Here is a 12,576-nt window from a genome sequence, read left to right on the forward strand (position 1 = left end):
AACATAAATTAGAGAAGCTTTCAAACTACACTCCTGGAAATTGAAATAAGAACACCGTGAATTCATTGTCCCAGGAAGGGGAAACTTTATTGACACATTCCTGGGGTCAGATACATCACATGATCACACTGACAGAACCACAGGCACATAGACACAGGCAACAGAGCATGCACAATGTCGGCACTAGTGCAGTGTATATCCACCTTTCGCAGCAATGCAGGCTGCTATTCTCCCATGGAGACGATCGTAGAGATGCTGGATGTAGTCCTGTGGAACGGCTTGCCATGCCATTTCCACCTGGCGCCTCAGTTGGACCAGCGTTCGTGCTGGACGTGCAGACCGCGTGAGACGACGCTTCATCCAGTCCCAAACATGCTCAATGGGGGACAGATCCGGAGATCTTGCTGGCCAGGGTAGTTGACTTACACCTTCTAGAGCACGTTGGGTGGCACGGGATACATGCGGACGTGCATTGTCCTGTTGGAACAGCAAGTTCCCTTGCCGGTCTAGGAATGGTAGAACGATGGGTTCGATGACGGTTTGGATGTACCGTGCACTATTCAGTGTCCCCTCGACGATCACCGGTGGTGTACGGCCAGTGTAGGAGATCGCTCCCCACACCATGATGCCGGGTGTTGGCCCTGTGTGCCTCGGTCGTATGCAGTCCTGATTGTGGCGCTCACCTGCACGGCGCCAAACACGCATACGACCATCATTGGCACCAAGGCAGAAGCGACTCTCATCGCTGAAGACGACACGTCTCCATTCGTCCCTCCATTCACGCCTGTCGCGACACCACTGGAGGCGGGCTGCACGATGTTGGGGCGTGAGCGGAAGACGGCCTAACGGTGTGCGGGACCGTAGCCCAGCTTCCTGGAGACGGTTGCGAATGGTCCTCGCCGATACCCCAGGAGCAACAGTGTCCCTAATTTGCTGGGAAGTGGCGGTGCGGTCCCTTACGGCACTGCGTAGGATCCTACGGTCTTGGCGTGCATCCGTGCGTCGCTGCGGTCCGGTCCCAGGTCGATGGGCACGTGCACCTTCCGCCGACCACTGGTGACAACATCGATGTACTGTGGAGACCTCACGCCCCACGTGTTGAGCAATTCGGCGGTACGTCCACCCGGCCTCCCGCATGCCCACTATACGCCCTCGCTCAAAGTCCGTCAACTGCACATACGGTTCACGTCCACGCTGTCGCGGCATGCTACCAGTGTTAAAGACTGCGATGGAGCTCCGTATGCCACGGCAAACTGGCTGACACTGACGGCGGCGGTGCACAAATGCTGCGCAGCTAGCGCCATTCGACGGCCAACACCGCGGTTCCTGGTGTGTCCGCTGTGCCGTGCGTGTGATCATTGCTTGTACAGCCCTCTCGCAGTGTCCGGAGCAAGTATGGTGGGTCTGACACACCGGTGTCAATGTGTTCTTTTTTCCATTTCCAGGAGTGTACATGAAACCATTTGTAATAAAGCGTGTTTCCGAAATACCATTTTCAGAAAATACGCTGTCAGAATATTTTCAACATGCCTAATTAAAATTTCTAAACATTCATTGATAGGATAGTTATTTATTTTACTTATATTTGTTTTATGTTTTAAATTATTATTTTACATTTTTCAATTTTTTTAAGTTTACTATTTTACACACGCGTGTTTTCTTAGCTGAAAATGGTAAGTAACTCATTATTATGACACTAAATAATTACAATAATGATATATGGTTCTTTCACATTGACAACCATAACAACGTAACAATAACACTGATTTTTCTCCACCACTGGGAAAGAAACCATCTTTCACATGTATTTTGACCTGGTCGGACATTTGTTTACCAGATTTCGATGCTGTCACAAGGACATTTGGGTCTTCAAAATGAGATTCTTGCATTCTCGGTACACAACTACCATCAGTTTATTCAAAATAACGAAAATGTGGATTATTAGTGTAGAAATATCGTTTTGGTCACCACACCTGGGGGTAAGAAATTGTTGATCTGGTGATCCCAGAGGACTCAATGGTAAAGGTACACACGTGTTATATATACGGCTTTCGATGTTGGACGAACTTTGTGAGAAGATTTTCAGATATAGTTCTGTTGATGGTTGGTTCAAATGGCTCTGAGCACTATGGGACTTAACTTCTGAGGTTATCAGTCCCCTAGAACTACTTAAACCTAACTAACCTAAGGACATCACACACATCCATGCCCGAGGCAGGATTCTAACCCGCGACCGTAGTGGTCCCGCGATTCCAGATTGTAGCACCTAGAACCGCTCGGTCACCCCGGCCGGCCCTAGTTCTGTTGATCTTGGTGTCAATCTCCTCTTGAGAAACAATACAATTAAGCTGCTGTCATAAATATATAATCAATTCTTTTCCTAATGGTGTACCAACGTACTGAAATATGCCTGATACAAATCAAGATATTTCGAGGACCATTCATGACAATCTAAAAGCTTGCTGAATTACGTTTCATATTGTGTTCTTTGTTCTGTACATTATGTGGAAAAAATTCGTTCATTTTATTGGCATGATGTAAGAAAACGTTATGTTTTAAGCATTTATTGACAGACTGTCATTTTTCTAAGGATGTTGTATAACAATTATGAGTTACTTATTATTTTCAATTAACAAAATACATATATGTGAAACAGTAAATAAAAAAAATTCAATGCAAAAATTACACAGTTTTCAAGAACGTTAATTACGTATCAACTTTTATATGAGAAACTTTTTCATATATCATCGTTTCGAAGATATACACTCCAAACCTAACATGCCAAATTACGTTTCGGGGCGTGTTTCACGCCTTGAAACTGAGATAAGGCACAAACAAAAAATACGTATTGCATTCTTTTGCTCCCTCTTCGCACCCGCCAAGTTTCATTAACATTGTTCGCTTGTAAGGACTCTTCCCTTGTAAGTAAAAGTAGTTATAGCCTTAGCGTCTACATGCTCGTTCTATCCACGTGTCCGCTGTTATGTAGGACAACGGCAGAGGTTTTTATCGGCACGTCTGTTGATTGAGTAGGTGTCGCAACAGCCTGTCAGCCTAGTTTCCTGAGCGGGCAACGTTTTTTCAATTAGCTGAGTGCCCCACTCACGTCGACGTGAGCTACCGTTGTCGCTTTAACACCCTACGAAGACGTAAGCCTCTAATTAAATTACGCTCGACAAGGCAGCAACTGAAGCATTACAGCGTAAATATTTTTCGCCAATAGCCGTAAGAATTGCGAAGCGTGTTTTTACGATATTGTTCCTTCGCGTCTGAAATTTTCCAGCGGGAAAGTCTCAGACAATGCAGGTCCTCGTGAAAAAATAAGTTTATGTTTGTCACCTGGAAATATTCTGATTTGAGAGAAAGCGGTGAACAGGAAAAAACCTTCTAGACTTTTGCGGGAAGTTTCTGATTAAGAAATTAGTGGGAGTTGGCTTACTACTCGTATATTTCCAAGATGCAAGAGAGAGGTTATTTGTGTATATTCTACAATGCGTAAGTAGATTATATGATAGCTGCAAAAGTGTAACAAACAAATTTTAAAAAATGACGCCAGTAGCCTTTACGTTGGTAAGCTCATTCGTAACAATATAAAAGATGCTCTCTAGATGGCATTTTAGTGCAGGTGCAGAACTTGCATCATATATCAAATGGACAGTAAATAGTGACTTTATGTGGAAACCACTATCTAGATCAGCTGGATTTGGAGCTAGGAATTTGTTGAACAGCTATTTTGCGAATGTAACAATTTTTGGTTTCTCTTTCACTCTCGTGTTATTTTCTGTAGAGACGAATAAGGTTGGTCTCTTCCGAGATCAACAAGAGTTAGCAACATAAACGTATTTTATTCTGTCACGTCGCAATATCCGTGCTTCATTGTGACACATTTCTCCTGGCGATGGATGACTTGGCAGAGACCGTGTTTGTAGAAACGTGAATAATGGCCGTTCAGGAAATGTTCCACTACGGATATTACCTTGTCGTGTTCTGGAAACGCCTGCCAAGCAATTGTTTCTTTATCGAAGGAAAGAGGAGAAAGTCATCGGGTAAAATACCCAAGAATAGAAGCTAAGTTACAGTTGATAGCCGAGAAGATCATCATGTTTGACTGTGTAATGAGGACGATCAACTTAGGCGTTGTCGTTGGGGGAAGCACCTCATTGAACAAAAGGTTCATATGGCCCTGAGCACTATGGGACTTAACATCTGAGGTCATCAGTCCCCTAGAACTTAGAACTACTTAAACCTAACTAACCTAAGGGCATCACACACATCCATGCCCGAGGCAGTATTCGAACCTGCGACCGTAGCAGTCGCGTGATTCCAGACTGAAGCGCCTAGAACCGCTCGACCACACCGGCCGGCCCTCATTGAACAACTTTCCGCGACACTTCGTCGTATCATCAACACATAACCTCCTCACGAGACTTCTTAATTTATCAATCTAATTTACTTTCAGCATTGTTCTATAGTTCCACATCATAAGAGCTTCGGTTCCCTTCTTTTTCGGTTTTCCGCTTTACACGATACACTTCCAAAAAATGATTCGCTTCAAAAGTACATTCTCAAAAATTTCTCCATCGATTTAAGAGCGATGTTTAATACTAATAAATAGCTTGCGGCCAGGAATGTCGTTTTATGTGTGTTAGCTTTCTTTTCATGTTATTCTTACTTCATCCATCATATCTTATTTTGCTTTCAAAGTATCAGAATTCCACCACTACGTGTACTTTGTCTTACCCAATTTTAATGTTAAGTTTATCACTCATTTCTGCTACTGGTATTGATTTCATCTTTCTTCGGTTTACTCTCAGTCCACACTCTGTTCTCATTAGACTGTTCATTCCATTCAACAGGTCCTGTAGTGCTTCGTCACTTTCAATGAGGATAGCAACATCATTAACGAATTTCATCATTGACATTCCTTCATCCTAAATTTTAATATCTCTTCTGAACATTTCTTTCTATAATCAGAGTACCTCTTTCTTGGTGTCTCATTTTCCCTCACAGTTTTTGTGCATATCGTATATTATCCTTTTTCTCTGTAGTTTACATTTACTTTCCGGAGAATTTCGTACATTTTGCATTATTTTAAATTGACGAATTTTTTCTAGGTCGACAAATCCTATGAACGCGTCTTGAATTTTCTTAAGCCTTGCGTCCATTGTCAAGCCTACCTCTCTTGTCCCTTCACCTTTCCTGACGCCAAAATGATCGTCATCTGATAGATCCTCAACTTCTGTCTCCATTCTTTTGCATACGCTTATTGTCACCAGCTTGTATCTTCGGGATTGTACGGATAATATTTTTTCTGGAAGTCTCATAGTCTGTTTCCAGTCTCATAGATTCTACCCTCAGACTTCAAGAATAATACAATAATTCCAATCCCAAAGAACGCAGGTGTCGACAGGTGTGAAAATTACCGAACTATCATTTTAACAAGTCATGGCTGCAAAATACTGACACGAATTCTTTACAGACGAATGGAAAAACTGGTAGAAGCCGAACTCTGGGAAGATCAGTTTGGATTTCGTAGAAATGTTGGAATACGCAAGGCAATTCTGGCGCTGCAGTCCGGAACCGCGGGACTGCTACGGTCGCAGGTTCGAATCCTGCCTCGGGCATGGGTGTGTGTGGTGTCCTTAGGTTAGTTAGGTTTAAGTAGTTCTAAGTTCTATGGGACTTATGACCTAAGATGTTGAGTCCCATAGTGCTCAGAGCCATTTTTTGAACGCAAGGCAATACTGACCCTACGACTTATTTTAGAAGATAGAGGAAAGACAAACCTACATTAACCTACTTGGAGAAAGATTTTGACAACGTTGACTGGAATATCCGGTCGCTGTGGCCGAGTGATTCTAGGCGCTTCAGTCCGGAACTGCGCGCCTGCTACGGCCGCAGGTTCGAATCCTGCCTCGGGCATGGATGTGTGTGATGTCCTTAGGGTAGTTAGGTTTAAGTAGTTCTAAGTTCTAGGGGACTGATGACCTCAGATGTTAAATTGTACGTCTTTCAACTCAAGTTGAAAATAATGCGGTACATCAGTTGTACAATTTCTTGGTATCTCTTTGAGAAATCATGATGAAATACTTCATTTACTGAAACGTAATCAGTCATGTTAGGTCCACAAATTACTGCTTTGAGTTCCAGGAGATGTTCCATGTCACTAACTTTAAAGCTGATTTTTCCGTAAGATTAATTTTTGTTTGATATCACCGATCTTGTCCATCAAACTGCAACCAAATGATTCTCCCCTTTCATAAGACATTTTATGAATTCAAATAAATGGTGATGTCGACCATAAAAGATTTTTGTCTCCACTCTACTTACTCTTAACTAAATCTTTTCCTTAACTACCACCTTCAGTTCAGTCAGCATTCACTGTCGTTTTCTAGATAACAAGTGCATCATATCGTCTTTGTGTCTGGTATGTAATGACGTTCCAGTATCTCTCCAGTTCCTAATAGTGTGATGATATATTAAGGGAAGATTCTGTTCCACACCTATGAAAACATGTATTTTCTCCATAATGTGTTTCACTGATGTATGTAAATTATGTCTGCGAAAGAATGTTTTGATTGTGAAAGTATTTTACAAGCTACAGCGTGTTGAATGGAACTGTGTGCCGACCAAAATCTGTAGGCGCTCGATGAATTGTTCAAGAAAAGATTCGACCACTATACGATTTTCTGTCCAATGAAGATTTCCTTAAAAGATGAATCGGATCAAAAGGCAAATTTATAACGAGGGCTTCAATGGGTACTTTTGGAAACGTCTGCATTTTGGAACAAAAACTGTTGAAATAGCAGCATATAGCTGTAGGGATATTCAAGGAAGGTTATTCATATGTTCTCAAAACCGTGAACATGTTATGAATCGTCGAAGGGACGAACAGCAAAAACTTCGAGGAGTTATCTAACAGAAAGGCGCGGCTGCCGCACAGCAAGGAACATTTCAGTTTGTTAAAAGAGCCTGGACAGAAAAATACAGCACCTAATTCAAAACCACAGCATGTTTGAGAAAGAGGAAGGATGCCTTCATGGTCCTGGGATCGCAGATTAACCGTTAGTTTTGAAACAACTTTTTTTTGTTGCTCCACACTTCAAACGCTTTTTCTCGAAACCTTTTTTAGCACGCGACCTTCTAGAGCCTCGACGGATTAACCGATTTGTTTAACTTCATTAAAGGAAAGATAATTAAATTTAGGGGGCCTTAGTAAAAGCCCCTTCTTGCAAACCAGGAAGCGCCTTGATGGCCATACTTTGCCAGGGACTGGAGCCGCCATTTTCATTCTAAAGAAAAATGAAGGTTGAATAAGATAAAAAATGAATTTACTTAATGATAATTTTTTAATTGCAAAAACTGTCAGAATATTTGTTCTAAAGGTCTAAGAAACGTTTCGTAAGAGGAGAGGGGACCTCTCATCAGTAGTCTGAACTACGAGGAGAGTGCCACGAAAACCTTATCTAAAATCTGGCAACTTGAATGAAATGCATTTACGACCACTAAACTTGTGCTGCGTGATGTGTTTGCATTGGGCATATGCTTATAATAGGCCAAGGCATGGACATTCCCTATCCAGATTTGATACTCTATTTGGTTACCATACCAATACCACAAACTGCGTTGAAGCCTCTGTAAAAACGGTTCAAATGCGTCGATATCGAAGGCATCACAATACATTAACTGAGTGTGTTTTTTAAGTTATTGCTGACGCAGAAAATTTGAAACTTCACCGAACATTAAAACTGCACTCGGGACCGAAACTCGAACACGAAACTTACGATTTTTATTCTGAAAGAGATAATTTATGTGAAGTTTTTAGGGTGCGGGAGCGGTACTGGCGGAAGTAAGGATGTAAGGGTACCTCGTGTGTCAGGCCTGCATAACCAAGTACGAGGGTAAGTCAATTATTATGACGCATGCTTTGTTTATTTGTTGTTCTACCTTTGCAATTTTCAAGCTGCTAGGTTAGTTTCGTTATCGCTGCCGTGCTGTTAATCATGGCTGCTCCGCTGTCCATTTGCACCAAAGAAGAGCAACGTTCAGTATTCCGTTTTCTGTGATCGGAAGTTGCATCAGGGTCCGAAATTCATCGAAGACTTTCGGTACAGTAGGGGAACAGTGTTTTGGCACAACGGAGTGTCTACAAATGGACTGAAAAATTCCGAAATGGTCGCACAAGTGTTAAGCACGATGAAGGAGCCGGACGACCGTTTACGGCCACAAATGAAGAAACCATTGAACGTTCACGTGAAACGATTCTCTTAGACAGACAATTAACTATTGACGAAGTGGCACATGGCATCTGCAAATTAATCATGGTTCTGCCTACGAAATCATCCACAACAGACTTGTGTTTCGTAAAGTTTGTGCAAGATGGATCTCAAAACAACTCACACAGTTGCATAAACAAACACCCTTGGACGTCTGCAAAAAACATTTGGGTCGCTATGGTAACGAAGCGGAAAACTTCTTAGACAGGATCATTACTGGTGACGGAACATGGATCCATCATAACGAGCCGGAGAGTAAACGGTAGAGTAGGGAATGGAAACATCCAAATTAACCGTGCAAGAAAAATTTCAAGACCCAACCGTCCGCAGGAAAACTGATGCTTACGGTTTTTTGGGACGCACAAGGTCCAGTACTGGAACATTATGGGGAGAGGACCACAACAATAAACAGTGCACCTTACAGTGAGATGCTTACTGCCAGGCTAAAGCCTGCAATTCGAAGCAAACGCCGAGTATTGCTCTCAAAAGGTGTTGTGCTGTTGCACGATAATGCCCGTCCTCATACTGCTGCCCACACTGCTGAAACGCTCTAGAAACTCAAATCTGAAGTACTGGATCATCCTCCATATAGTCCCGATCTTGTCTCTTCTGACTATCACTTGTTTGGTCCACTCAAACAGGCATTTAGGGGCCGTCGATTTGCCTCGGACGAAGCAGTGAAAGAAGCGGTGCATTCCTGGCTCGCATCTCAACCGAGAACCTTCTTTTATGAGGGCACCAGGAAGCTTGTACAACGATGGACCAAGTGCATTGAAACGCAAGGAGACAATGTCGAAAAATGATGTTCTTATAAGTTTCCTATTTGATTACAATAAAATTTTATAACTACTTTGCGGATAATAATTGACTTACCCTCGTAATTAAAGCATTTGCCCAGAGGAGGCAGAGGTTCTGGGGTCCTTACACTGCTCTGCCACAATGTCTTAACCTGTCAGGAAGTAGCAGATGATTGTATATTCCGATGCAGAGTGAAAATTCATTCTGGATACAAATGAATTTATTTAAAATACAACAAGATATGGAAATTTTGCTATGGTTTCTGAAGCGTCTTGAGTATACAATGAAACATGGACATTTCAATAGCAAACAAAATATGGACATGGACACATGTTTTTACTACCAGTATGTGCCATTATTACAGTACATCAATAAAACAAAGACGGTCATTTACAACAGTCCCTTTTAAGGTGAAACCTATCTTTTTGAATACTGGGCAAAATACGAGAACTGTGCAAGGTTTGCACGAAGCAACTTGGATATGCTGACGATGACTGATATCTTCGTTGTAAATTGTGCATGAAATGGAATGAAAGATGAAGTCGCCTTGTAGAATTTTGCACAGAATGACTTAATCATCGCTAACACTTGGTTTAACAATCATGAAAGAAGGTTGTATAATGGGAGAGACCTGGAGACACTGGAAGGTTTCGGATAGATTATATAATGGTAAGACAGATTTAGGAACCAGGTTTTAAATTGTAAGATATTTCCAGAGGCAGATGTGGACTCTGATCGCAATTTATTGGTTATGAAGTGTAGAATATAGCCGAAGAAACTGCGAAAAGGTAGGAATTTAAGGAGATGGGACCTGGATAAACTGAAAGAACTACAGGCTGTAGAGAGTTTCAGAGTGAGCGTTAAGGAAAGATTGATAAGAACAGGGGAAAGGAATAAAGTAGAAGATGATTGGGAGGGATGAAATAGTGAAGGTAGGAGAGAATCATGTAGGTGAAAAGACGAGGGGCAGTAGAAATCCTTGGGTAACACAAGAGATATTGAATTTAATCGATGAAAGGAGAAACTATAAAAATGCAGTAAATGAAGCAGACGAAAAGGAATACAAACGTCTCAAAAATGAGATAGAATGGAAGAGCAAAATGGCTAAGCAGGACTGGCTGGAGGACAAATGTAAGGATGTAGAAGCATATGTCACTAGAGGTAAGATAGATGCCACCTACAGAAGAATCAAAGAGACCTTTGGGGAAAAGAGAACCACGTGTACGAATATCGAATATCAAGAGCTCAGATGGTAAACCAGTCCTAAGCAAAAAAGGGGAAGTCATAAGGTGGAAGGACTATATTGAGGGTCTACAAAAGGGCGATGTACTTGACGCAATATTGCGGAAATGGAAGAGAACGTAGATAAAGATGAGACGGGAGATATGATACTGCGTAAAGAATCTGACAGAGCACTGAAAGACCTAAGTAGAAACAAGGCCCCGGGAGTAGACACATTCCATTAGAACTACTGATAGCCTTGGGAGAGCCAGCCATGACCAAACTTTTCGCTCTGGAGGGCAAGATGTATGAGACCGGCGAAATACCCTCTGAATTCAAGAAGAATAGCCGGCCGCGGTGGCCTAGCGGTTCTAGGCGCTTCAGTTCGGAACCGCGCGACTCCTACGGTCGCAGGTTTGAATCCTGCCTCGGGCATGGATGTGTGTGATGTCCTTAGGTTAGTTAGGTTTAAGTAGTTCTAAGTTCTAGGGGACTGATGACCTCAGATGTTAAGTCCCATAGTGCTCAGAGCCATTTGAACCATTTTTTTTTTTCAAGAAGGATATAATCATTTTAGTTCCAAAGAAAGTAGGCGCTGACATGTGCGAAAATTACCGAACTATCAGTTTAATAAGTCACGCTTGCAAAATGCCAACACAAATTGCTTAAAGACGAATAGAAAAACTGATAGAAGTGATCTCTGGGAAGATCAAATTGGATTTCGTAGAAAAGTTGGAACACGCAAGGCCGTACTGACCCTACGATTTATCTTAGAAGCTAGGTTAAGGAAAGGCAAATCTACGTTGGTAACATTTGTAGACTTAAAGAATATTTTGAGAATGTTGACTGTAATACTCTCTTTCAAATTCTGAGGGAGGCAGGGGTAAAACACACGAAGCTAAAAGCTATTTACAATTTGTAGAGAAACCAGAAGGCAGTTATAAGAGCTGAGGGGCACGAAAGGGAAGCAATGGTTGAGAGGTGAGTGAGACAGGGTTGTAGCCTATTTCCGATATTATTCAGTTTGTACTTTGAAACAGCAGTAAAGGAAAGAAAAATTTGGAGTAGGAATTAAAATCCAGGGAGAAGAAAAAAGAACTTTGGGGTTTGCCGCTGGCATTGTAATTCTGTCAGATACAGCAAAGGACTTGGAAGAACAGTTGAACCAAATGGACAGTGTCTTGAAAGGAGGATATAAGATGAACATCGATAAAAGGAAAACGAGGATAATGGAATGTAGTCGAATTAAAACAGATGATTCTGAGGGAATTAGATTAGGAAATGAGACACTTAAAGTAGTAGATGAGTTTTGCTATCTGGGAAGCAAAATAACTGATGATGGTGGAAGTAGAGAGGATATGAAATGACGACTGGCTATGGCAAGCAAGGCGTTTCTGAAGAAGAGGAATTTGTTAACATCGAGTATAAATTTAAGTGTCAGGAAGCCTTTTCTGAAAGTATTTGTATGGAGTGTAGCCATGTGTGGAAGTGAAACATGAACGATAAACAGATTAGACAAGAAGAGAATAGAAGCTTTTGAAATGTGGTGCTAGAGAAGAATGCAGATGATTAGATGGGTAGATCACATAACTAATGAGGAGGTACTGAAAAGAATTGGGGAGAAGAGGAATTTGTGGCACAACGTGACTAGAAGAAGGGACCGGTTGGTAGGACATGTTCTGAGGCATCAAGGGATCACAAATTTAGTACTGGAGGGAAGCATGGGGGTTTAAGTCGTAAAGGGATACCAAGAGATGAATACAGTAAGCAGATTCAGACGGATGTAGGTTGCATTAGTTACTCAGGGATGAAGAGGATAGAGTAGCATGGAGAGCTGCATCAAACCAGTCTTTGAACTGAAGACCACAGCGACAACAACAACAGATTGTGCACAGTATGTAATTTTCACTACATGACTTGTATGTCCTGTATACTGCACTGACAACGCATACATTATAATTATCTTAAAACTAGTGAAGGAAGTCAGTGAATTATATGAATTATATATATAGTATAAAATTATACTACGAGTCCACTATTATATAGGGGGCAGTCAAATTAAAACGAATGGTAAAAGTAAATACATTGTTTTTTATTCCAAAATTAGTCGCCATAACAGCTAATACATTTATTCCACTTTGAGACAACTTAGTCGATGCCATCATGGCAAAATGTTTGCGGTTGCCTACCATGATTCTATTCAGGAGTGCACCTCTTCATCCGAAAATATCGACAGCCAAGAACCTCAGGGCGTCGAAACACGAAAATTGCATGGGGAGGG

Source organism: Schistocerca piceifrons, chromosome 1 (assembly GCF_021461385.2).
Source record: "Schistocerca piceifrons isolate TAMUIC-IGC-003096 chromosome 1, iqSchPice1.1, whole genome shotgun sequence".
NCBI classification, from domain to species: domain Eukaryota; kingdom Metazoa; phylum Arthropoda; class Insecta; order Orthoptera; family Acrididae; genus Schistocerca; species Schistocerca piceifrons.